The 24,814-nt window shown below is 44.5% G+C and overlaps 3 pseudogenes; all 3 read left to right on the top strand.

Moving 5' to 3' along the window:
- Window positions 1–4,395: 4,395 nt before the first annotated feature.
- Window positions 4,396–7,059, top strand: LOC149302414 (DC-STAMP domain-containing protein 2 pseudogene; annotated as a pseudogene).
- A 4,398-nt stretch (window positions 7,060–11,457) lies between these two features.
- Window positions 11,458–14,121, top strand: LOC149302413 (DC-STAMP domain-containing protein 2 pseudogene; annotated as a pseudogene).
- A 4,393-nt stretch (window positions 14,122–18,514) lies between these two features.
- On the top strand, window positions 18,515–21,139 carry LOC149302412 (DC-STAMP domain-containing protein 2 pseudogene; annotated as a pseudogene).
- Window positions 21,140–24,814: the final 3,675 nt, after the last annotated feature.

Below are 24,814 nucleotides of genomic sequence, written 5' to 3'. Positions count from 1 at the left end.
TACCCACCCCTTCTTCTACCTAAATTTCCTTTGTAATCCCTTCACCACCAAGTGAATCGGCTTGCATCCTGTTCCTGCTGCATGCAAGTCTGAGTGAACTTCAAGGCTTTTTTATATGGGCACATGGGAAAGAAGACACCGACACATCAAAGAAGCTGGACACTTTCTCTGGAGCTCTCAGTGAAGAAAACGCACAGCGTAGAGGGTTAAGATCAGAATTATGACCTTCAACGAATCCAGAAACTTTTAAGTGATCCAGATTTTGAACGTGGCAACCACCAAAAGTGTCGGCGTCCTTTTAGACAGTTTAGACCACTGTTTTTTGCGCCTTTCACTCTTAAATAAATTTTGACTTTGGCTTTGGGAAAACAAATAGCAGGTTTCTTTTAAGACATTTTAAATGTTCTTTTTTTTTTTTTTTTTTTAAGAAAACTAACAAAAAAGGATTAATATTTCAGGTCTACTGTACGTATTCCTTTCAATATTTAATGTCCCCAGATGTCAGTCATTACTGCAAACTGAATGCCCAATCCATTCTTACGACAAGAAGCTAGCACTTTAGGTCAGTATTGCTGACAGTAGATCGTCTATACCTACTGAATATAGAACTAGACTAATGCATCATTTTCAAAGCCATTCGCATCTGGGAGGTATTTAGTTTTGCTGGCTTTAATCGCCAAATTCACAGGTTTCAGCATCTCTTTAAATTTTAATGCTACCGAAAAATATATAATGGGAAAACTAAAACGAAAATTACCCGAATGGTCAATTCCCGCATTCAGATTCAATGGTCATGTTGTAGTATAAGCTGCATAGCATAGTCCCAGATGTTTATGAGTACTAATGTGTACTGCTTCTATTTAAATTGTAGTAGATATGAACATAGGGATAAAAAAAAAAGATGGGGTGCAAGTCACATTTTACCACTCAGTAAATTAAGCCAAACAAGCGTATAGCTCATTCCCCATTATTATTATTATTATTATTATTATTATTATTATCTTTTACTTATATAGCGCCAACAGTTTACGCAGCGCTTAATACAGTACATGAATTCAAGGGAAATGACAAGACAAGAATTGACAGAGAGAGCCCTGCTCGCAAGCTTACAATCTTGAGGGAATGGGGTGACAAACATAAGGCACAGAGAAAGGGTGAGAGGTAGTGTGGTGGTTGTATCAATGACAAGGAAGTTCTAGCAGCTAAGATGGTATGCTTCTCTGAAGAAGTGGGTTTTGAGATGTTTCTTGAATGTCGGGAGGGAGGGTGAATGCTGAAGGTTCCTTGGGAGTAGATTCCAGAGATATATGGCAGCTCGAGTGAAATCTTGTAGACGGGAAAAGGAAGAGGTGATAAGTAAGGAGGAGAGCCTTAGCCCATGGGAAGAACGTAGGGATCGAGTAGGAGAGTATTTGCTAATGAGGTCAGAAATGTATGGAGGGACCGTATTATGGATGGCCTTATATGTCAGTACCAGGATTTTAAATTTAATTCTAAAGGCAATTGGGAGCCAGTGGAGGGTTTCACAGAGTGGGGAAGCAGAAGAGGAGCGTCGTGCAAGGAAGATAAGCCTAGCAGCGACAGTTGAATGCCAACCAGAAGAGTGTTGCAGTAGCCAAGACGGGAAATGATAAGTGAATGAACCAGAGTTTTTGTGGATTCTTGGGTGAGGAATGGGCGGACACGAGAGATGTTTTTTAGGTGCAAGCGTCAGGATCTGGCGAGGGACCGAATGTGAGGGATGTAAGTTTGTTTTAGTAGGGGTTAGCACTGGAGAAAAGGATAAAAGGTGGTGGTCAGACAGAGGGAAGGGGTAGATGGAGAAATCTGAAAGGGAGCATGATCTGGAGAAAACCAGATCAAGTGAGTGTCCCTCAGTGTGCGTCTATTGAGAGACACCAGAGGAGGATGTCGGGGAGAGGAGTTTGGAGCTAGCAGAGTTGTTAGATATATCTAAAGGAATGTTAAAGTCACCCAGAATAAGGCAGGGGATATTAGGAAAGAGGAAGAAAGGGAGCCAGGCAGTCAAATAACTGTGAGGTAGGGCCTGGAGGGCGATATATGACAGCAATTTGAAGAGAGAGTGGAGAGAAAAGATGGATTGTGTGAACTTCAAAGGAACAGAATGAGAGGGAGGGAGGGCTTGGTATATGCTGGAAGGTGCAGTCAGGTGAGAGAAGGATGCCTACACCACCACCCTTTCTGCCATCAGGCCTAGGAGTGTGTCATCCTGTTATCTATGAAATCAAAGAGTATTTTGTGGGGGGAAAAAATCTGAGCTTTTGGCATACAAAGAGGAATTAATCCAGCCCCAAAATACCTTACCAACGATTAATGCATATTAAAGTACATAGGACCTACTTGAATATTTTGGGGTTTTGTTTACGTGAAAGAAAAGGAATAAACACCTGCTGGAGACACTGCGGCTCCAGAGCTGTTCAATGGAACGCATCTCCAGCAAGGCAAAAAGCTCAGGGCGGGGAAACAGCGCAAACGAATTCTGATTAATCGCTCTATGCTTTTGCATAAAAAACAGGAAAATAATAGGCGACCCTCGGCTATCACAAACATCAAAAGACATATCGTGGCTAGAGTTTAACTTTAACCAATCTAGACCTTAGTTGGTTTTTCTCCACACTGTCCATCTCTCATTGCAGTGTAAAATAATTTAACCAACAAACTTTAAACAGAGTTTAAACACAGGTTTACTTTGAATCTACTTAAAATACATTCTGGGAACCTTTTATACCTTTCACTTTCCCCAAGTCCTACGTTTTGCAGTTCCATACACTAAAACATATGCCACGATGTTTCAAGATTACAGATTTAAGACATTAATATATGCGTCAAAAAACTTCAAGGGGCAGGGAAATGACTAGATAATGCTGCCTGTTCCACAGTGAGACAGATCTCAGCTTCCCTGAAGTAAACTAAATCACTAAAAAATTGCACTAATAAAACAATGTATCTCATTAGTTTATGAAACTGTTAGTATACGGTCAGCTGAGGAGAGTTCAAATATTCCAATATACTGATATGAATTTTGAAACAGCTGCCTCAGCGAAAAAGCTGCATGGGTAAATCAATGTCAGGTTTGAACAGTATCAATGTATCTATTACTTATACAGCTAAGCCTTTCTCCTAGCCGGTTTTGGTGGCTTCCACCCTGCATACACACATAAGCCGCAGAAATGAAGTCTTTCTGCGTGACACATTTTTTCTACTCTGCAATCTTGTGGTGTGGTGAAAATGTCATTAGGATGTAAGCCCCAAAAGGTAGACCGGCATGAACATACAGGCAACCTTGGGCAGGGCACCTAGATGGTAGGGGCACCTCTGCCAGGATGTCTGTTGGATTAGTAAGGCGGTATACACGAGGAGGCTCCAAAAGCAGAGTTAGCCACAATGGACTAAATGACCTGACTAAACTTTAATTGATCTTAATGGTGTAAAACCAAATAAACACACTGGACAAGTAAAGCAAAAACAAAACCTTATAGCAAGGGTATTTAACCCTCTCAATGCTGACCCAGTGAGTTTGTCAAGTTCTGTGAATAATAGACTTCAACCAACTTAGAATTATAAGAGGCAAATGAGCCCAATTTCCGAGTTGCTGAGATCCTTGCATACTGTTAAGGGATTTCTGCCAAAGCAATAATTGGGCATTCAGTACTGTTCTGGGATCTCCACCAACTTAAATTAGAAACATGTGTCTGTAATTTTACACTTTAGATACCTCTTTCTACAGTCCCTTTGGTCTAACTGCTGGTAAAGTGGTTTGGCTGCTCTCAAAGCAAACCCTTGTGGTTTCATTACGTGATATGGTCCTTACATGCATTTTGGCTCATACCCTTTATTATCTTTTAGTCAACCACTGAATTGTGCCACACAGATTTTTCTGACTACAATCAGATTTTATGACTTAAAGGGTATGTAATTTAATGTATATATATATATATATATATATATATATATATATATATATAGAGAGAGAGAGAGAGAGAGAGAGAGAAAGAGAGAGAGAGATAAATATATATATATATAGATAGATAGATAGATAGTTTAATAAGCTTCTCATAACTGTTATGTCAGTTTATCTTAATAAAAAGCAAGGTGCCCCTCCCCCGTAGGTGCTGGCATGTGCCCTGCTCTCCCTGTCATGACAGCAGTGCTATTGTGACATCATCAGAGCATAATAACCTCGCACTGGGCGTGGAGCTTCAGTACTAGAGGAGACAGCAAGCTACTTGTAGTGACTGAACCTCCAGTAGTGCAAAAGATTAGTTAAGAGACTGACTTTTATTTCTTCATTTTGACCCATTTCTTCTCCTGCTTTTGTGATCGCTGAGTGAGGCAAGTCAGGGCAGATATTGTTGCAAAAAAACAACTGACAAGATGGGGACAACACTAGGTCCCTGGGAATGGATGTGTACCTGCTGCAAAACCACATGTGGCCTATGCCGGAGTACCTGCCCCTGCGCCTGTTCCTGCAACTGTCCTTGCTCCTGCAAGTGCCCCTGCAAGCGCAAGTGCCCCTGCGACTGCCCCTGCGACTGCCCGCGGGACTGCGACTGCCCCCGCGACTGCCCCTGTGACTGCTCCCGCAATTGCTTGTCAAACCTGTGCCCTGAAGAAGCGAAGGTCGAGGAAGTGAGCGCCGAGGATTACATTGACGAGGACAAAAAGGAGGTGAGAGCCCAACTCCGAGAGGACAATGCGGTGAAATCTTCTCTGAGGAGCTGTGGCGCCTTCACCTTTGGGTTGATTCTCACCGCCATGTATGCAGCCATCGTCCTCTTTGTGAAGAACTATAACCTGAAGTACTGCATCGTGTCCTCAGTGGTCATCTGCATCCTCCTCACCCTCGGCATGGCCTTCTTCATGAAGATGCGGGTCACAGTGTTCCTTATGCTGCCCCAGCTCTTCTCAATTGAGGGGAAGACCATCGTGCTCCTGGTCGCCTTCTCGCTGGCCTTACAGGGACCTGCAGCCAACACCTTGGAGAATTTCCGGCGCTCATCTGAGTCCGTGTCCTGCGGCGTGGAACTGGCCATGAACCAGACCAAGGAGCTCCTGGAAAAAGTTAAAAGGCCGTTAGTGAGTGCGCTGGATATTCTGAAGAACATCGGCCAGAGGCTGAAAGGGGTGGCCGATCGGGCCAGAAAGTTCTTCAAGACGGTGACAGACGGAGTGAAGCACATTGGACGCGTGCTGCGGAATGTGTGGCGTTTTATCGCCAATATCGGGGAGGTCTGTAACGAGGAACTGGAAGTTCCCTATCTAAAGTGCAGGAAAATATTTGACACGGCGCGGAATCAGTGCTTCCAGGTGATGTCATTCTTGTCATTCCTGTGCTACATTGTGGACGCCTTCAAACCGCTGTGTGGACTGGCTAAAACCGTTACAATCCTATGCCTCCTGCCAAAGTATCTCCAGAAATATGTCCGAAAGCATGTGAAAAACCCCATCATCAACATGCTCCGCAACATCAAGGACAAGTTTGAGTTTAACGTGACGGTTATTCACGACTTCGACATAAACCTGAACTCCAGCAAGAGCATCAAGCAGGTGGCAGTCGGCATAATGAGCGAAGTGCAGAGCACACTGAACCCCTATCTGGATGTGCTCAGCATGTTCAGCTATTCAATGACATTTGTTTGCCTCTTCATCTACATCATGGCCGCTCGGTACCAGCGCAAGTACCTCTATGAAGATAACCACGACAATATCTACATAACACGGTCCTTCATAGAGCTGGACGTGATGAGAGCCAAGCAAGGGCGCAGAACCCTCCTGCCCCTTTCCGCCAGAGAGGCCTACAACTTCATCCTGCCAGGTTCGCTTTACCTGACCAAACGTGAGAGGAAGGGATATTCTTTTGACATCATCAACGTCTTCCGAAATGTTCTGGTGGTCGCATTCATGATGGTGATGGACTTCATCATCTACTGGGTGCTGGACATGGTGTATTACCTGCTGCAAGCGGACGTGGTTGCCAGAGCTCCGGTGACGTTCTCTGTGCTGATCAACGGCTCCGGTTATGCCAGCGAAATCTTCTCCAATGTGGTGTCTGCGTTTGACATCCTTCAGAGAGGGAACTTGACAGTTTTGTCAAAGAAATGCCTAGTGGCTCCGTCCGCCCCAGACTTTAAAGGATACATACTCATAGGCTCAATGTATGGCCTGTGCTTCCTCATTGCGATATTTGGCGTCTACATACGGAGGCTGCAGCGCGTAATCTGTGCCTATTATTACCCATCCCGGGAGCAGGAGCGCATCTGTTTTCTTTACAACAACTTGATAACCAAACGCACAAACATTGAGGACTCCTTGATCAGGAGCGTGAGGATGAATGCAGAGGACGGGGGGCACTCTAGCTTCCTGCAGGTCCTAGCGGCAAAACTCCCCGGGTGCCGCTGGTTTGCCCAGCTGTTGGGCACCAATGAGCAGTACTGCATGGCATGTGCCAAGATAATCACTGGCAGCGAGGGGCAGGACTGCCTGGCCTGCATCACCCCAGGCTGTAAAGGGATGTACTGCAGGGGCTGCTTTGAGATCCTTGATAACATCTGCACAATTTGTATGGCTCCACTGGCATACTCTGAGGCTATCGAAGAGGAGGTCGACTCCAGTGACGAAGAACAGGTCCACCTCTGGATCGATGCCATGAAAACCATGAAGGCTGAAGAGAAAGGAAAGAGGAAGAAGCTGAAAGAGTTTGTGAAGGATCGCCTCAAACAGGTTCTCCGTAGCCAGGGTAGCGGAGCAGCGTTAGGCGAGAAGCTCCTGGAGAAGTATAAGGAGGAGGTCCGTGGCAGGGAGGAAGATGAGAGCTCAGGAATCAGTGAGGTTGAATCCAGTGAGGACTCTGAAGATACAGATTTTGAATATCAGAACTCAACAGAGGTCACCGACTCTTCAGATTCTGAGGACCACACGGCCCCCCCATTCACAAAGTGGACAGAAGCACGAAGGAAGAGGGATCTGGTTACCCCCGCGCGGCAGAAGCCACCCAATAGGAGAGGGCGGCGGGCGGTGAAGAATGGAGGTGGAAACTAGAATGGAATTCAGAACTATACCCACCCCTTCTTCTACCTAAATTTCCTTTGTAATCCCTTCACCACCAAGTGAATCGGCTTGCATCCTGTTCCTGCTGCATGCAAGTCTGAGTGAACTTCAAGGCTTTTTTATATGGGCACATGGGAAAGAAGACACCGACACATCAAAGAAGCTGGACACTTTCTCTGGAGCTCTCAGTGAAGAAAACGCACAGCGTAGAGGGTTAAGATCAGAATTATGACCTTCAACGAATCCAGAAACTTTTAAGTGATCCAGATTTTGAACGTGGCAACCACCAAAAGTGTCGGCGTCCTTTTAGACAGTTTAGACCACTGTTTTTTGCGCCTTTCACTCTTAAATAAATTTTGACTTTGGCTTTGGGAAAACAAATAGCAGGTTTCTTTTAAGACATTTTAAATGTTCTTTTTTTTTTTTTTTTTTAAGAAAACTAACAAAAAAGGATTAATATTTCAGGTCTACTGTACGTATTCCTTTCAATATTTAATGTCCCCAGATGTCAGTCATTACTGCAAACTGAATGCCCAATCCATTCTTACGACAAGAAGCTAGCACTTTAGGTCAGTATTGCTGACAGTAGATCGTCTATACCTACTGAATATAGAACTAGACTGATGCATCATTTTCAAAGCCATTCGCATCTGGGAGGTATTTAGTTTTGCTGGCTTTAATCGCCAAATTCACAGGTTTCAGCATCTCTTTAAATTTTAATGCTACCGAAAAATATATAATGGGAAAACTAAAACGAAAATTACCCGAATGGTCAATTCCCGCATTCAGATTCAATGGTCATGTTGTAGTATAAGCTGCATAGCATAGTCCCAGATGTTTATGAGTACTAATGTGTACTGCTTCTATTTAAATTGTAGTAGATATGAACATAGGGATAAAAAAAAAAAGATGGGGTGCAAGTCACATTTTACCACTATAGCTCATTCCCCATTATTATTATTATTATTATTATCTTTTATTTATATAGCGCCAACAGTTTACGCAGCGCTTAATACAGTACATGAATTCAAGGGAAATGACAAGACAAGAATTGACAGAGAGAGCCCTGCTCGCAAGCTTACAATCTTGAGGGAATGGGGTGACAAACATAAGGCACAGAGAAAGGGTGAGAGGTAGTGTGGTGGTTGTATCAATGACAAGGAAGTTCTAGCAGCTAAGATGGTATGCTTCTCTGAAGAAGTGGGTTTTGAGATGTTTCTTGAATGTCGGGAGGGAGGGTGAATGCTGAAGGTTCCTTGGGAGTAGATTCCAGAGATATATGGCAGCTCGAGTGAAATCTTGTAGACGGGAAAAGGAAGAGGTGATAAGTAAGGAGGAGAGCCTTAGCCCATAGGAAGAACGTAGGGATCGAGTAGGAGAGTATTTGCTAATGAGGTCAGAAATGTATGGAGGGACCGTATTATGGATGGCCTTATATGTCAGTACCAGGATTTTAAATTTAATTCTAAAGGCAATTGGGAGCCAGTGGAGGGTTTCACAGAGTGGGGAAGCAGAAGAGGAGCGTCGTGCAAGGAAGATAAGCCTAGCAGCGACAGTTGAATGCCAACCAGAAGAGTGTTGCAGTAGCCAAGACGGGAAATGATAAGTGAATGAACCAGAGTTTTTGTGGATTCTTGGGTGAGGAATGGGCGGACACGAGAGATGTTTTTTAGGTGCAAGCGTCAGGATCTGGCGAGGGACCGAATGTGAGGGATGTAAGTTTGTTTTATTAGGGGTTAGCACTGGAGAAAAGGATAAAAGGTGGTGGTCAGACAGAGGGAAGGGGTAGATGGAGAAATCTGAAAGGGAGCATGATCTGGAGAAAACCAGATCAAGTGAGTGTCCCTCAGTGTGCGTCTATTGAGAGAGACCAGAGGAGGATGTCGGGGAGAGGAGTTTGGAGCTAGCAGAGTTGTTAGATATATCTAAAGGAATGTTAAAGTCACCCAGAATAAGGCAGGGGATATTAGGAAAGAGGAAGAAAGGGAGCCAGGCAGTCAAATAACTGTGAGGTAGGGCCTGGAGGGCGATATATGACAGCAATTTGAAGAGAGAGTGGAGAGAAAAGATGGATTGTGTGAACTTCAAAGGAACAGAATGAGAGGGAGGGAGGGCTTGGTATATGCTGGAAGGTGCAGTCAGGTGAGAGAAGGATGCCTACACCACCACCCTTTCTGCCATCAGGCCTAGGAGTGTGGCATCCTGTTATCTATGAAATCAAAGAGTATTTTGTGGGGGGAAAAAATCTGAGCTTTTGGCATACAAAGAGGAATTAATCCAGCCCCAAAATGCCTTACCAACGATTAATGCATATTAAAGTACATAGGACCTACTTGAATATTTTGGGGTTTTGTTTACGTGAAAGAAAAGGAATAAACACCTGCTGGAGACACTGCGGCTCCAGAGCTGTTCAATGGAACGCATCTCCAGCAAGGCAAAAAGCTCAGGGCGGGGAAACAGCGCAAACGAATTCTGATTAATCGCTCTATGCTTTTGCATAAAAAACAGGAAAATAATAGGCGACCCTCGGCTATCACAAACATCAAAAGACATATCGTGGCTAGAGTTTAACTTTAACCAATCTAGACCTTAGTTGGTTTTTCTCCACACTGTCCATCTCTCATTGTAGTGTAAAATAATTTAACCAACAAACTTTAAACAGAGTTTAAACACAGGTTTACTTTGAATCTACTTAAAATACATTCTGGGAACCTTTTATACCTTTCACTTTCCCCAAGTCCTACGTTTTGCAGTTCCATACACTAAAACATATGCCACGATGTTTCAAGATTACAGATTTAAGACATTAATATATGCGTCAAAAAACTTCAAGGGGCAGGGAAATGACTAGATAATGCTGCCTGTTCCACAGTGAGACAGATCTCAGCTTCCCTGAAGTAAACTAAATCACTAAAAAATTGCACTAATAAAACAATGTATCTCATTAGTTTATGAAACTGTTAGTATACGGTCAGCTGAGGAGAGTTCAAATATTCCAATATACTGATATGAATTTTGAAACAGCTGCCTCAGCGAAAAAGCTGCATGGGTAAATCAATGTCAGGTTTGAACAGTATCAATGTATCTATTACTTATACAGCTAAGCCTTTCTCCTAGCCGGTTTTGGTGGCTTCCACCCTGCATACACACATAAGCCGCAGAAATGAAGTCTTTCTGCGTGACACATTTTTTCTACTCTGCAATCTTGTGGTGTGGTGAAAATGTCATTAGGATGTAAGCCCCAAAAGGTAGACCGGCATGAACATACAGGCAACCTTGGGCAGGGCACCTAGATGGTAGGGGCACCTCTGCCAGGATGTCTGTTGGATTAGTAAGGCGGTATACACGAGGAGGCTCCAAAAGCAGAGTTAGCCACAATGGACTAAATGACCTGACTAAACTTTAATTGATCTTAATGGTGTAAAACCAAATAAACACACTGGACAAGTAAAGCAAAAACAAAACCTTATAGCAAGGGTATTTAACCCTCTCAATGCTGACCCAGTGAGTTTGTCAAGTTCTGTGAATAATAGACTTCAACCAACTTAGAATTATAAGAGGCAAATGAGCCCAATTTCCGAGTTGCTGAGATCCTTGCATACTGTTAAGGGATTTCTGCCAAAGCAATAATTGGGCATTCAGTACTGTTCTGGGATCTCCACCAACTTAAATTAGAAACATGTGTCTGTAATTTTACACTTTAGATACCTCTTTCTACAGTCCCTTTGGTCTAACTGCTGGTAAAGTGGTTTGGCTGCTCTCAAAGCAAACCCTTGTGGTTTCATTACGTGATATGGTCCTTACATGCATTTTGGCTCATACCCTTTATTATCTTTTAGTCAACCACTGAATTGTGCCACACAGATTTTTCTGACTACAACCAGATTTTATGACTTAAAGGGTATGTAATTTAATGTATGTATATATATATATATATATATATATAGAGAGAGAGAGAGAGAGAGAGAGAGAGAGAGAGAGAGAGAAAGAGAGAGAGAGATAAATATATATATATATATATAGATAGATAGATAGATAGATAGATAGATAGATAGTTTAATAAGCTTCTCATAACTGTTATGTCAGTTTATCTTAATAAAAAGCAAGGTGCCCCTCCCCCGTAGGTGCTGGCATGTGCCCTGCTCTCCCTGTCATGACAGCAGTGCTATTGTGACATCATCAGAGCATAATAACCTCGCACTGGGCGTGGAGCTTCAGTACTAGAGGAGACAGCAAGCTACTTGTAGTGACTGAACCTCCAGTAGTGCAAAAGATTAGTAAAGAGACTGACTTTTATTTCTTAATTTTGACCCATTTCTCCTCCTGCTTTTGTGATCGCTGAGTGAGGCAAGTCAGGGCAGATATTGTTGCAAAAAAACAACTGACAAGATGGGGACAACACTAGGTCCCTGGGAATGGATGTGTACCTGCTGCAAAACCACATGTGGCCTATGCCGGAGTACCTGCCCCTGCGCCTGTTCCTGCAACTGTCCTTGCTCCTGCAAGTGCCCCTGCAAGCGCAAGTGCCCCTGCGACTGCCCCTGCGACTGCCCGCGGGACTGCGACTGCCCCCGCGACTGCCCCTGTGACTGCTCCCGCAATTGCTTGTCAAACCTGTGCCCTGAAGAAGTGAAGGTCGAGGAAGTGAGCGCCGAGGATTACATTGACGAGGACAAAAAGGAGGTGAGAGCCCAACTCCGAGAGGACAATGCGGTGAAATCTTCTCTGAGGAGCTGTGGCGCCTTCACCTTTGGGTTGATTCTCACCGCCATGTATGCGGCCATCGTCCTCTTTGTGAAGAACTATAACCTGAAGTACTGCATCGTGTCCTCAGTGGTCATCTGCATCCTCCTCACCCTCGGCATGGCCTTCTTCATGAAGATGCGGGTCACAGTGTTCCTTATGCTGCCCCAGCTCTTCTCAATTGAGGGGAAGACCATCGTGCTCCTGGTCGCCTTCTCGCTGGCCTTACAGGGACCTGCAGCCAACACCTTGGAGAATTTCCGGCGCTCATCTGAGTCCGTGTCCTGCGGCGTGGAACTGGCCATGAACCAGACCAAGGAGCTCCTGGAAAAAGTTAAAAGGCCGTTAGTGAGTGCGCTGGATATTCTGAAGAACATCGGCCAGAGGCTGAAAGGGGTGGCCGATCGGGCCAGAAAGTTCTTCAAGACGGTGACAGACGGAGTGAAGCACATTGGACGCGTGCTGCGGAATGTGTGGCGTTTTATCGCCAATATCGGGGAGGTCTGTAACGAGGAACTGGAAGTTCCCTATCTAAAGTGCAGGAAAATATTTGACACGGCGCGGAATCAGTGCTTCCAGGTGATGTCATTCTTGTCATTCCTGTGCTACATTGTGGACGCCTTCAAACCGCTGTGTGGACTGGCTAAAACCGTTACAATCCTATGCCTCCTGCCAAAGTATCTCCAGAAATATGTCCGAAAGCATGTGAAAAACCCCATCATCAACATGCTCCGCAACATCAAGGACAAGTTTGAGTTTAACGTGACGGTTATTCACGACTTCGACATAAACCTGAACTCCAGCAAGAGCATCAAGCAGGTGGCAGTCGGCATAATGAGCGAAGTGCAGAGCACACTGAACCCCTATCTGGATGTGCTCAGCATGTTCAGCTATTCAATGACATTTGTTTGCCTCTTCATCTACATCATGGCCGCTCGGTACCAGCGCAAGTACCTCTATGAAGATAACCACGACAATATCTACATAACACGGTCCTTCATAGAGCTGGACGTGATGAGAGCCAAGCAAGGGCGCAGAACCCTCCTGCCCCTTTCCGCCAGAGAGGCCTACAACTTCATCCTGCCAGGTTCGCTTTACCTGACCAAACGTGAGAGGAAGGGATATTCTTTTGACATCATCAACGTCTTCCGAAATGTTCTGGTGGTCGCATTCATGATGGTGATGGACTTCATCATCTACTGGGTGCTGGACATGGTGTATTACCTGCTGCAAGCGGACGTGGTTGCCAGAGCTCCGGTGACGTTCTCTGTGCTGATCAACGGCTCCGGTTATGCCAGCGAAATCTTCTCCAATGTGGTGTCTGCGTTTGACATCCTTCAGAGAGGGAACTTGACAGTTTTGTCAAAGAAATGCCTAGTGGCTCCGTCCGCCCCAGACTTTAAAGGATACATACTCATAGGCTCAATGTATGGCCTGTGCTTCCTCATTGCGATATTTGGCGTCTACATACGGAGGCTGCAGCGCGTAATCTGTGCCTATTATTACCCATCCCGGGAGCAGGAGCGCATCTGTTTTCTTTACAACAACTTGATAACCAAACGCACAAACATTGAGGACTCCTTGATCAGGAGCGTGAGGATGAATGCAGAGGACGGGGGGCACTCTAGCTTCCTGCAGGTCCTAGCGGCAAAACTCCCCGGGTGCCGCTGGTTTGCCCAGCTGTTGGGCACCAATGAGCAGTACTGCATGGCATGTGCCAAGATAATCACTGGCAGCGAGGGGCAGGACTGCCTGGCCTGCATCACCCCAGGCTGTAAAGGGATGTACTGCAGGGGCTGCTTTGAGATCCTTGATAACATCTGCACAATTTGTATGGCTCCACTGGCATACTCTGAGGCTATCGAAGAGGAGGTCGACTCCAGTGACGAAGAACAGGTCCACCTCTGGATCGATGCCATGAAAACCATGAAGGCTGAAGAGAAAGGAAAGAGGAAGAAGCTGAAAGAGTTTGTGAAGGATCGCCTCAAACAGGTTCTCCGTAGCCAGGGTAGCAGAGCAGCGTTAGGCGAGAAGCTCCTGGAGAAGTATAAGGAGGAGGTCCGTGGCAGGGAGGAAGATGAGAGCTCAGGAATCAGTGAGGTTGAATCCAGTGAGGACTCTGAAGATACAGATTTTGAATATCAGAACTCAACAGAGGTCACCGACTCTTCAGATTCTGAGGACCACACGGCCCCCCCATTCACAAAGTGGACAGAAGCACGAAGGAAGAGGGATCTGGTCACCCCCGCGCGGCAGAAGCCACCCAATAGGAGAGGGCGGCGGGCGGTGAAGAATGGAGGTGGAAACTAGAATGGAATTCAGAACTATACCCACCCCTTCTTCTACCTAAATTTCCTTTGTAATCCCTTCACCACCAAGTGAATCGGCTTGCATCCTGTTCCTGCTGCATAAAAGTCTGAGTGAACTTCAAGGCTTTTTTATATGGGCACATGGGAAAGAAGACACCGACACATCAAAGAAGCTGGACACTTTCTCTGGAGCTCTCAGTGAAGAAAACGCACAGCGTAGAGGGTTAAGATCAGAATTATGACCTTCAACGAATCCAGAAACTTTTAAGTGATCCAGATTTTGAACGTGGCAACCACCAAAAGTGTCGGCGTCCTTTTAGACAGTTTAGACCACTGTTTTTTGCGCCTTTCACTCTTAAATAAATTTTGACTTTGGCTTTGGGAAAACAAATAGCAGGTTTCTTTTAAGACATTTTAAATGTTCTTTTTTTTTTTTTTTTTTTTAAGAAAACTAACAAAAAAGGATTAATATTTCAGGTCTACTGTACGTATTCCTTTCAATATTTAATGTCCCCAGATGTCAGTCATTACTGCAAACTGAATGCCCAATCCATTCTTACGACAAGAAGCTAGCACTTTAGGTCAGTATTGCTGACAGTAGATCGTCTATACCTACTGAATATAGAACTAGACTGATGCATCATTTTCAAAGCCATTCGCATCTGGGAGGTATTTAGTTTTGCTGGCTTTAATCGCCAAATTCACAGGTTTCAGCATCTCTTTAAATTTTAATGCTACCGAAAAATATATAATGGGAAAACTAAAACGAAAATTACCCGAATGGTCAATTCCCGCATTCAGATTCAATGGTCATGTTGTAGTATAAGCTGCATAGCATAGTCCCAGATGTTTATGAGTACTAATGTGTACTGCTTCTATTTAAATTGTAGTAGATATGAACATAGGGATAAAAAAAAAAAGATGGGGTGCAAGTCACATTTTACCACTATAGCTCATTCCCCATTATTATTATTATTATTATTATCTTTTATTTATATAGCGCCAACAGTTTACGCAGCGCTTAATACAGTACATGAATTCAAGGGAAATGACAAGACAAGAATTGACAGAGAGAGCCCTGCTCGCAAGCTTACAATCTTGAGGGAATGGGGTGACAAACATAAGGCACAGAGAAAGGGTGAGAGGTAGTGTGGTGGTTGTATCAATGACAAGGAAGTTCTAGCAGCTAAGATGGTATGCTTCTCTGAAGAAGTGGGTTTTGAGATGTTTCTTGAATGTCGGGAGGGAGGGTGAATGCTGAAGGTTCCTTGGGAGTAGATTCCAGAGATATATGGCAGCTCGAGTGAAATCTTGTAGACGGGAAAAGGAAGAGGTGATAAGTAAGGAGGAGAGCCTTAGCCCATAGGAAGAACGTAGGGATCGAGTAGGAGAGTATTTGCTAATGAGGTCAGAAATGTATGGAGGGACCGTATTATGGATGGCCTTATATGTCAGTACCAGGATTTTAAATTTAATTCTAAAGGCAATTGGGAGCCAGTGGAGGGTTTCACAGAGTGGGGAAGCAGAAGAGGAGCGTCGTGCAAGGAAGATAAGCCTAGCAGCGACAGTTGAATGCCAACCAGAAGAGTGTTGCAGTAGCCAAGACGGGAAATGATAAGTGAATGAACCAGAGTTTTTGTGGATTCTTGGGTGAGGAATGGGCGGACACGAGAGATGTTTTTTAGGTGCAAGCGTCAGGATCTGGCGAGGGACCGAATGAGGGATGTAAGTTTGTTTTATTAGGGGTTAGCACTGGAGAAAAGGATAAAAGGTGGTGGTCAGACAGAGGGAAGGGGTAGATGGAGAAATCTGAAAGGGAGCATGATCTGGAGAAAACCAGATCAAGTGAGTGTCCCTCAGTGTGCGTCTATTGAGAGAGACCAGAGGAGGATGTCGGGGAGAGGAGTTTGGAGCTAGCAGAGTTGTTAGATATATCTAAAGGAATGTTAAAGTCACCCAGAATAAGGCAGGGGATATTAGGAAAGAGGAAGAAAGGGAGCCAGGCAGTCAAATAACTGTGAGGTAGGGCCTGGAGGGCGATATATGACAGCAATTTGAAGAGAGAGTGGAGAGAAAAGATGGATTGTGTGAACTTCAAAGGAACAGAATGAGAGGGAGGGAGGGCTTGGTATATGCTGGAAGGTGCAGTCAGGTGAGAGAAGGATGCCTACACCACCACCCTTTCTGCCATCAGGCCTAGGAGTGTGGCATCCTGTTATCTATGAAATCAAAGAGTATTTTGTGGGGGGAAAAAATCTGAGCTTTTGGCATACAAAGAGGAATTAATCCAGCCCCAAAATGCCTTACCAACGATTAATGCATATTAAAGTACATAGGACCTACTTGAATATTTTGGGGTTTTGTTTACGTGAAAGAAAAGGAATAAACACCTGCTGGAGACACTGCGGCTCCAGAGCTGTTCAATGGAACGCATCTCCAGCAAGGCAAAAAGCTCAGGGCGGGGAAACAGCGCAAACGAATTCTGATTAATCGCTCTATGCTTTTGCATAAAAAACAGGAAAATAATAGGCGACCCTCGGCTATCACAAACATCAAAAGACATATCGTGGCTAGAGTTTAACTTTAACCAATCTAGACCTTAGTTGGTTTTTCTCCACACTGTCCATCTCTCATTGTAGTGTAAAATAATTTAACCAACAAACTTTAAACAGAGTTTAAACACAGGTTTACTTTGAATCTACTTAAAATACATTCTGGGAACCTTTTATACCTTTCACTTTCCCCAAGTCCTACGTTTTGCAGTTCCATACACTAAAACATATGCCACGATGTTTCAAGATTACAGATTTAAGACATTAATATATGCGTCAAAAAACTTCAAGGGGCAGGGAAATGACTAGATAATGCTGCCTGTTCCACAGTGAGACAGATCTCAGCTTCCCTGAAGTAAACTAAATCACTAAAAAATTGCACTAATAAAACAATGTATCTCATTAGTTTATGAAACTGTTAGTATACGGTCAGCTGAGGAGAGTTCAAATATTCCAATATACTGATATGAATTTTGAAACAGCTGCCTCAGCGAAAAAGCTGCATGGGTAAATCAATGTCAGGTTTGAACAGTATCAATGTATCTATTACTTATACAGCTAAGCCTTTCTCCTAGCCGGTTTTGGTGGCTTCCACCCTGCATACACACATAAGCCGCAGAAATGAAGTCTTTCTGCGTGACACATTTTTTCTACTCTGCAATCTTGTGGTGTGGTGAAAATGTCATTAGGATGTAAGCCCCAAAAGGTAGACCGGCATGAACATACAGGCAACCTTGGGCAGGGCACCTAGATGGTAGGGGCACCTCTGCCAGGATGTCTGTTGGATTAGTAAGGCGGTATACACGAGGAGGCTCCAAAAGCAGAGTTAGCCACAATGGACTAAATGACCTGACTAAACTTTAATTGATCTTAATGGTGTAAAACCAAATAAACACACTGGACAAGTAAAGCAAAAACAAAACCTTATAGCAAGGGTATTTAACCCTCTCAATGCTGACCCAGTGAGTTTGTCAAGTTCTGTGAATAATAGACTTCAACCAACTTAGAATTATAAGAGGCAAATGAGCCCAATTTCCGAGTTGCTGAGATCCTTGCATACTGTTAAGGGATTTCTGCCAAAGCAATAATTGGGCATTCAGTACTGTTCTGGGATCTCCACCAACTTAAATTAGAAACATGTGTCTGTAATTTTACACTTTAGATACCTCTTTCTACAGTCCCTTTGGTCTAACTGCTGGTAAAGTGGTTTGGCTGCTCTCAAAGCAAACCCTTGTGGTTTCATTACGTGATATGGTCCTTACATGCATTTTGGCTCATACCCTTTATTATCTTTTAGTCAACCACTGAATTGTGCCACACAGATTTTTCTGACTACAACCAGATTTTATGACTTAAAGGGTATGTAATTTAATGTATGTATATATATATATATATATATATATATATAGAGAGAGAGAGAGAGAGAGAGAGAGAGAGAGAAAGAGAGAGAGAGATAAATATATATATATATATATAGATAGATAGATAGATAGATAGATAGATAGATAGTTAATAAGCTTCTCATAACTGTTATGTCAGTTTATCTTAATAAAAAGCAAGGTGCCCCTCCCCCGTAGGTGCTGGCATGTGCCCTGCTCTCCCTGTCATGACAGCAGTGCTATTGTGACATCATCAGAGCATAATAACCTCGCACTGGGCGTGGAGCTTCAGTACTAGAGGAGACAGCAAGCTACTTGTAGTGACTGAACCTCCAGTAGTGCAAAAGATTAGTAAAGAGACTGACTTTTATTTCTTAATTTTGACCCATTTCTCCTCCTGCTTTTGTGATCGCTGAGTGAGGCAAGTCAGGGCAGATATTGTTGCAAAAAAACAACTGACAAGATGGGGACAACACTAGGTCCCTGGGAATGGATGTGTACCTGCTGCAAAACCACATGTGGCCTATGCCGGAGTACCTGCCCCTGCGCCTGTTCCTGCAACTGTCCTTGCTCCTGCAAGTGCCCCTGCAAGCGCAAGTGCCCCTGCGACTGCCCCTGCGACTGCCCGCGGGACTGCGACTGCCCCCGCGACTGCCCCTGTGACTGCTCCCGCAATTGCTTGTCAAACCTGTGCCCTGAAGAAGTGAAGGTCGAGGAAGTGAGCGCCGAGGATTACATTGACGAGGACAAAAAGGAGGTGAGAGCCCAACTCCGAGAGGACAATGCGGTGAAATCTTCTCTGAGGAGCTGTGGCGCCTTCACCTTTGGGTTGATTCTCACCGCCATGTATGCGGCCATCGTCCTCTTTGTGAAGAACTATAACCTGAAGTACTGCATCGTGTCCTCAGTGGTCATCTGCATCCTCCTCACCCTCGGCATGGCCTTCTTCATGAAGATGCGGGTCACAGTGTTCCTTATGCTGCCCCAGCTCTTCTCAATTGAGGGGAAGACCATCGTGCTCCTGGTCGCCTTCTCGCTGGCCTTACAGGGACCTGCAGCCAACACCTTGGAGAATTTCCGGCGCTCATCTGAGTCCGTGTCCTGCGGCGTGGAACTGGCCATGAACCAGACCAAGGAGCTCCTGGAAAAAGTTAAAAGGCCGTTAGTGAGTGCGCTGGATATTCTGAAGAACATCGGCCAGAGGCTGAAAGGGGTGGCCGATCGGGCCAGAAAGTTCTTCAAGACGGTGACAGACGGAGTGAAGCACATTGGACGCGTGCTGCGGAATGTGTGGCGTTTTATCGCCAATATCGGGGAGGTCTGTAACGAGGAACTGGAAGTTCCCTATCTAAAGTGCAGGAAAATATTTGACACGGCGCGGAATCAGTGCTTCCAGGTGATGTCATTCTTGTCATTCCTGTGCTACATTGTGGACGCCTTCAAACCGCTGTGTGGACTGGCTAAAACCGTTACAATCCTATGCCTCCTGCCAAAGTATCTCCAGAAATATGTCCGAAAGCATGTGAAAAACCCCATCATCAACATGCTCCGCAACATCAAGGACAAGTTTGAGTTTAACGTGACGGTTATTCACGACTTCGACATAAACCTGAACTCCAGCAAGAGCATCAAGCAGGTGGCAGTCGGCATAATGAGCGAAGTGCAGAGCACACTGAACCCCTATCTGGATGTGCTCAGCATGTTCAGCTATTCAATGACATTTGTTTGCCTCTTCATCTACATCATGGCCGCTCGGTACCAGCGCAAGTACCTCTATGAAGATAACCACGACAATATCTACATAACACGGTCCTTCATAGAGCTGGACGTGATGAGAGCCAAGCAAGGGCGCAGAACCCTCCTGCCCCTTTCCGCCAGAGAGGCCTACAACTTCATCCTGCCAGGTTCGCTTTACCTGACCAAACGTGAGAGGAAGGGATATTCTTTTGACATCATCAACGTCTTCCGAAATGTTCTGGTGGTCGCATTCATGATGGTGATGGACTTCATCATCTACTGGGTGCTGGACATGGTGTATTACCTGCTGCAAGCGGACGTGGTTGCCAGAGCTCCGGTGACGTTCTCTGTGCTGATCAACGGCTCCGGTTATGCCAGCGAAATCTTCTCCAATGTGGTGTCTGCGTTTGACATCCTTCAGAGAGGGAACTTGACAGTTTTGTCAAAGAAATGCCTAGTGGCTCCGTCCGCCCCAGACTTTAAAGGATACATACTCATAGGCTCAATGTATGGCCTGTGCTTCCTCATTGCGATATTTGGCGTCTACATACGGAGGCTGCAGCGCGTAATCTGTGCCTATTATTACCCATCCCGGGAGCAGGAGCGCATCTGTTTTCTTTACAACAACTTGATAACCAAACGCACAAACATTGAGGACTCCTTGATCAGGAGCGTGAGGATGAATGCAGAGGACGGGGGGCACTCTAGCTTCCTGCAGGTCCTAGCGGCAAAACTCCCCGGGTGCCGCTGGTTTGCCCAGCTGTTGGGCACCAATGAGCAGTACTGCATGGCATGTGCCAAGATAATCACTGGCAGCGAGGGGCAGGACTGCCTGGCCTGCATCACCCCAGGCTGTAAAGGGATGTACTGCAGGGGCTGCTTTGAGATCCTTGATAACATCTGCACAATTTGTATGGCTCCACTGGCATACTCTGAGGCTATCGAAGAGGAGGTCGACTCCAGTGACGAAGAACAGGTCCACCTCTGGATCGATGCCATGAAAACCATGAAGGCTGAAGAGAAAGGAAAGAGGAAGAAGCTGAAAGAGTTTGTGAAGGATCGCATCAAACAGGTTCTCCGTAGCCAGGGTAGCAGAGCAGCGTTAGGCGAGAAGCTCCTGGAGAAGTATAAGGAGGAGGTCCGTGGCAGGGAGGAAGATGAGAGCTCAGGAATCAGTGAGGTTGAATCCAGTGAGGACTCTGAAGATACAGATTTTGAATATCAGAACTCAACAGAGGTCACCGACTCTTCAGATTCTGAGGACCACACGGCCCCCCCCATTCACAAAGTGGACAGAAGCACGAAGGAAGAGGGATCTGGTCACCCCCGCGCGGCAGAAGCCACCCAATAGGAGAGGGCGGCGGGCGGTGAAGAATGGAGGTGGAAACTAGAATGGAATTCAGAACTATACCCACCCCTTCTTCTACCTAAATTTCCTTTGTAATCCCTTCACCACCAAGTGAATCGGCTTGCATCCTGTTCCTGCTGCATAAAAGTCTGAGTGAACTTCAAGGCTTTTTTATATGGGCACATGGGAAAGAAGACACCGACACATCAAAGAAGCTGGACACTTTCTCTGGAGCTCTCAGTGAAGAAAACGCACAGCGTAGAGGGTTAAGATCAGAATTATGACCTTCAACGAATCCAGAAACTTTTAAGTGATCCAGATTTTGAACGTGGCAACCACCAAAAGTGTCGGCGTCCTTTTAGACAGTTTAGACCACTGTTTTTTGCGCCTTTCACTCTTAAATAAATTTTGACTTTGGCTTTGGGAAAACAAATAGCAGGTTTCTTTTAAGACATTTTAAATGTTCTTTTTTTTTTTTTTTTTTTAAGAAAACTAACAAAAAAGGATTAATATTTCAGGTCTACTGTACGTATTCCTTTCAATATTTAATGTCCCCAGATGTCAGTCATTACTGCAAACTGAATGCCCAATCCATTCTTACGACAAGAAGCTAGCACTTTAGGTCAGTATTGCTGACAGTAGATCGTCTATACCTACTGAATATAGAACTAGACTGATGCATCATTTTCAAAGCCATTCGCATCTGGGAGGTATTTAGTTTTGCTGGCTTTAATCGCCAAATTCACAGGTTTCAGCATCTCTTTAAATTTTAATGCTACCGAAAAATATATAATGGGAAAACTAAAACGAAAATTACCCGAATGGTCAATTCCCGCATTCAGATTCAATGGTCATGTTGTAGTATAAGCTGCATAGCATAGTCCCAGATGTTTATGAGTACTAATGTGTACTGCTTCTATTTAAATTGTAGTAGATATGAACATAGGGATAAAAAAAAAAAGATGGGGTGCAAGTCACATTTTACCACTATAGCTCATTCCCCATTATTATTATTATTATTATTATCTTTTATTTATATAGCGCCAACAGTTTACGCAGCGCTTAATACAGTACATGAATTCAAGGGAAATGACAAGACAAGAATTGACAGAGAGAGCCCTGCTCGCAAGCTTACAATCTTGAGGGAATGGGGTGACAAACATAAGGCACAGAGAAAGGGTGAGAGGTAGTGTGGTGGTTGTATCAATGACAAGGAAGTTCTAGCAGCTAAGATGGTATGCTTCTCTGAAGAAGTGGGTTTTGAGATGTTTCTTGAATGTCGGGAGGGAGGGTGAATGCTGAAGGTTCCTTGGGAGTAGATTCCAGAGATATATGGCAGCTCGAGTGAAATCTTGTAGACGGGAAAAGGAAGAGGTGATAAGTAAGGAGGAGAGCCTTAGCCCATAGGAAGAACGTAGGGATCGAGTAGGAGAGTATTTGCTAATGAGGTCAGAAATGTATGGAGGGACCGTATTATGGATGGCCTTATATGTCAGTACCAGGATTTTAAATTTAATTCTAAAGGCAATTGGGAGCCAGTGGAGGGTTTCACAGAGTGGGGAAGCAGAAGAGGAGCGTCGTGCAAGGAAGATAAGCCTAGCAGCGACAGTTGAATGCCAACCAGAAGAGTGTTGCAGTAGCCAAGACGGGAAATGATAAGTGAATGAACCAGAGTTTTTGTGGATTCTTGGGTGAGGAATGGGCGGACACGAGAGATGTTTTTTAGGTGCAAGCGTCAGGATCTGGCGAGGGACCGAATGTGAGGGATGTAAGTTTGTTTTATTAGGGGTTAGCACTGGAGAAAAGGATAAAAGGTGGTGGTCAGACAGAGGGAAGGGGTAGATGGAGAAATCTGAAAGGGAGCATGATCTGGAGAAAACCAGATCAAGTGAGTGTCCCTCAGTGTGCGTCTATTGAGAGAGACCAGAGGAGGATGTCGGGGAGAGGAGTTTGGAGCTAGCAGAGTTGTTAGATATATCTAAAGGAATGTTAAAGTCACCCAGAATAAGGCAGGGGATATTAGGAAAGAGGAAGAAAGGGAGCCAGGCAGTCAAATAACTGTGAGGTAGGGCCTGGAGGGCGATATATGACAGCAATTTGAAGAGAGAGTGGAGAGAAAAGATGGATTGTGTGAACTTCAAAGGAACAGAATGAGAGGGAGGGAGGGCTTGGTATATGCTGGAAGGTGCAGTCAGGTGAGAGAAGGATGCCTACACCACCACCCTTTCTGCCATCAGGCCTAGGAGTGTGGCATCCTGTTATCTATGAAATCAAAGAGTATTTTGTGGGGGGAAAAAATCTGAGCTTTTGGCATACAAAGAGGAATTAATCCAGCCCCAAAATGCCTTACCAACGATTAATGCATATTAAAGTACATAGGACCTACTTGAATATTTTGGGGTTTTGTTTACGTGAAAGAAAAGGAATAAACACCTGCTGGAGACACTGCGGCTCCAGAGCTGTTCAATGGAACGCATCTCCAGCAAGGCAAAAAGCTCAGGGCGGGGAAACAGCGCAAACGAATTCTGATTAATCGCTCTATGCTTTTGCATAAAAAACAGGAAAATAATAGGCGACCCTCGGCTATCACAAACATCAAAAGACATATCGTGGCTAGAGTTTAACTTTAACCAATCTAGACCTTAGTTGGTTTTTCTCCACACTGTCCATCTCTCATTGTAGTGTAAAATAATTTAACCAACAAACTTTAAACAGAGTTTAAACACAGGTTTACTTTGAATCTACTTAAAATACATTCTGGGAACCTTTTATACCTTTCACTTTCCCCAAGTCCTACGTTTTGCAGTTCCATACACTAAAACATATGCCACGATGTTTCAAGATTACAGATTTAAGACATTAATATATGCGTCAAAAAACTTCAAGGGGCAGGGAAATGACTAGATAATGCTGCCTGTTCCACAGTGAGACAGATCTCAGCTTCCCTGAAGTAAACTAAATCACTAAAAAATTGCACTAATAAAACAATGTATCTCATTAGTTTATGAAACTGTTAGTATACGGTCAGCTGAGGAGAGTTCAAATATTCCAATATACTGATATGAATTTTGAAACAGCTGCCTCAGCGAAAAAGCTGCATGGGTAAATCAATGTCAGGTTTGAACAGTATCAATGTATCTATTACTTATACAGCTAAGCCTTTCTCCTAGCCGGTTTTGGTGGCTTCCACCCTGCATACACACATAAGCCGCAGAAATGAAGTCTTTCTGCGTGACACATTTTTTCTACTCTGCAATCTTGTGGTGTGGTGAAAATGTCATTAGGATGTAAGCCCCAAAAGGTAGACCGGCATGAACATACAGGCAACCTTGGGCAGGGCACCTAGATGGTAGGGGCACCTCTGCCAGGATGTCTGTTGGATTAGTAAGGCGGTATACACGAGGAGGCTCCAAAAGCAGAGTTAGCCACAATGGACTAAATGACCTGACTAAACTTTAATTGATCTTAATGGTGTAAAACCAAATAAACACACTGGACAAGTAAAGCAAAAACAAAACCTTATAGCAAGGGTATTTAACCCTCTCAATGCTGACCCAGTGAGTTTGTCAAGTTCTGTGAATAATAGACTTCAACCAACTTAGAATTATAAGAGGCAAATGAGCCCAATTTCCGAGTTGCTGAGATCCTTGCATACTGTTAAGGGATTTCTGCCAAAGC

This window comes from Sceloporus occidentalis, unplaced genomic scaffold, assembly GCF_023333645.1.
Source record: "Sceloporus occidentalis isolate IW3139 unplaced genomic scaffold, rSceOcc1.0.p SCAF_19, whole genome shotgun sequence".
NCBI lineage: Eukaryota > Metazoa > Chordata > Lepidosauria > Squamata > Phrynosomatidae > Sceloporus > Sceloporus occidentalis.
The sequence above is the reverse complement of the archived record's forward strand: the minus strand, read 5'-3'. Positions and strand labels throughout refer to the sequence as shown.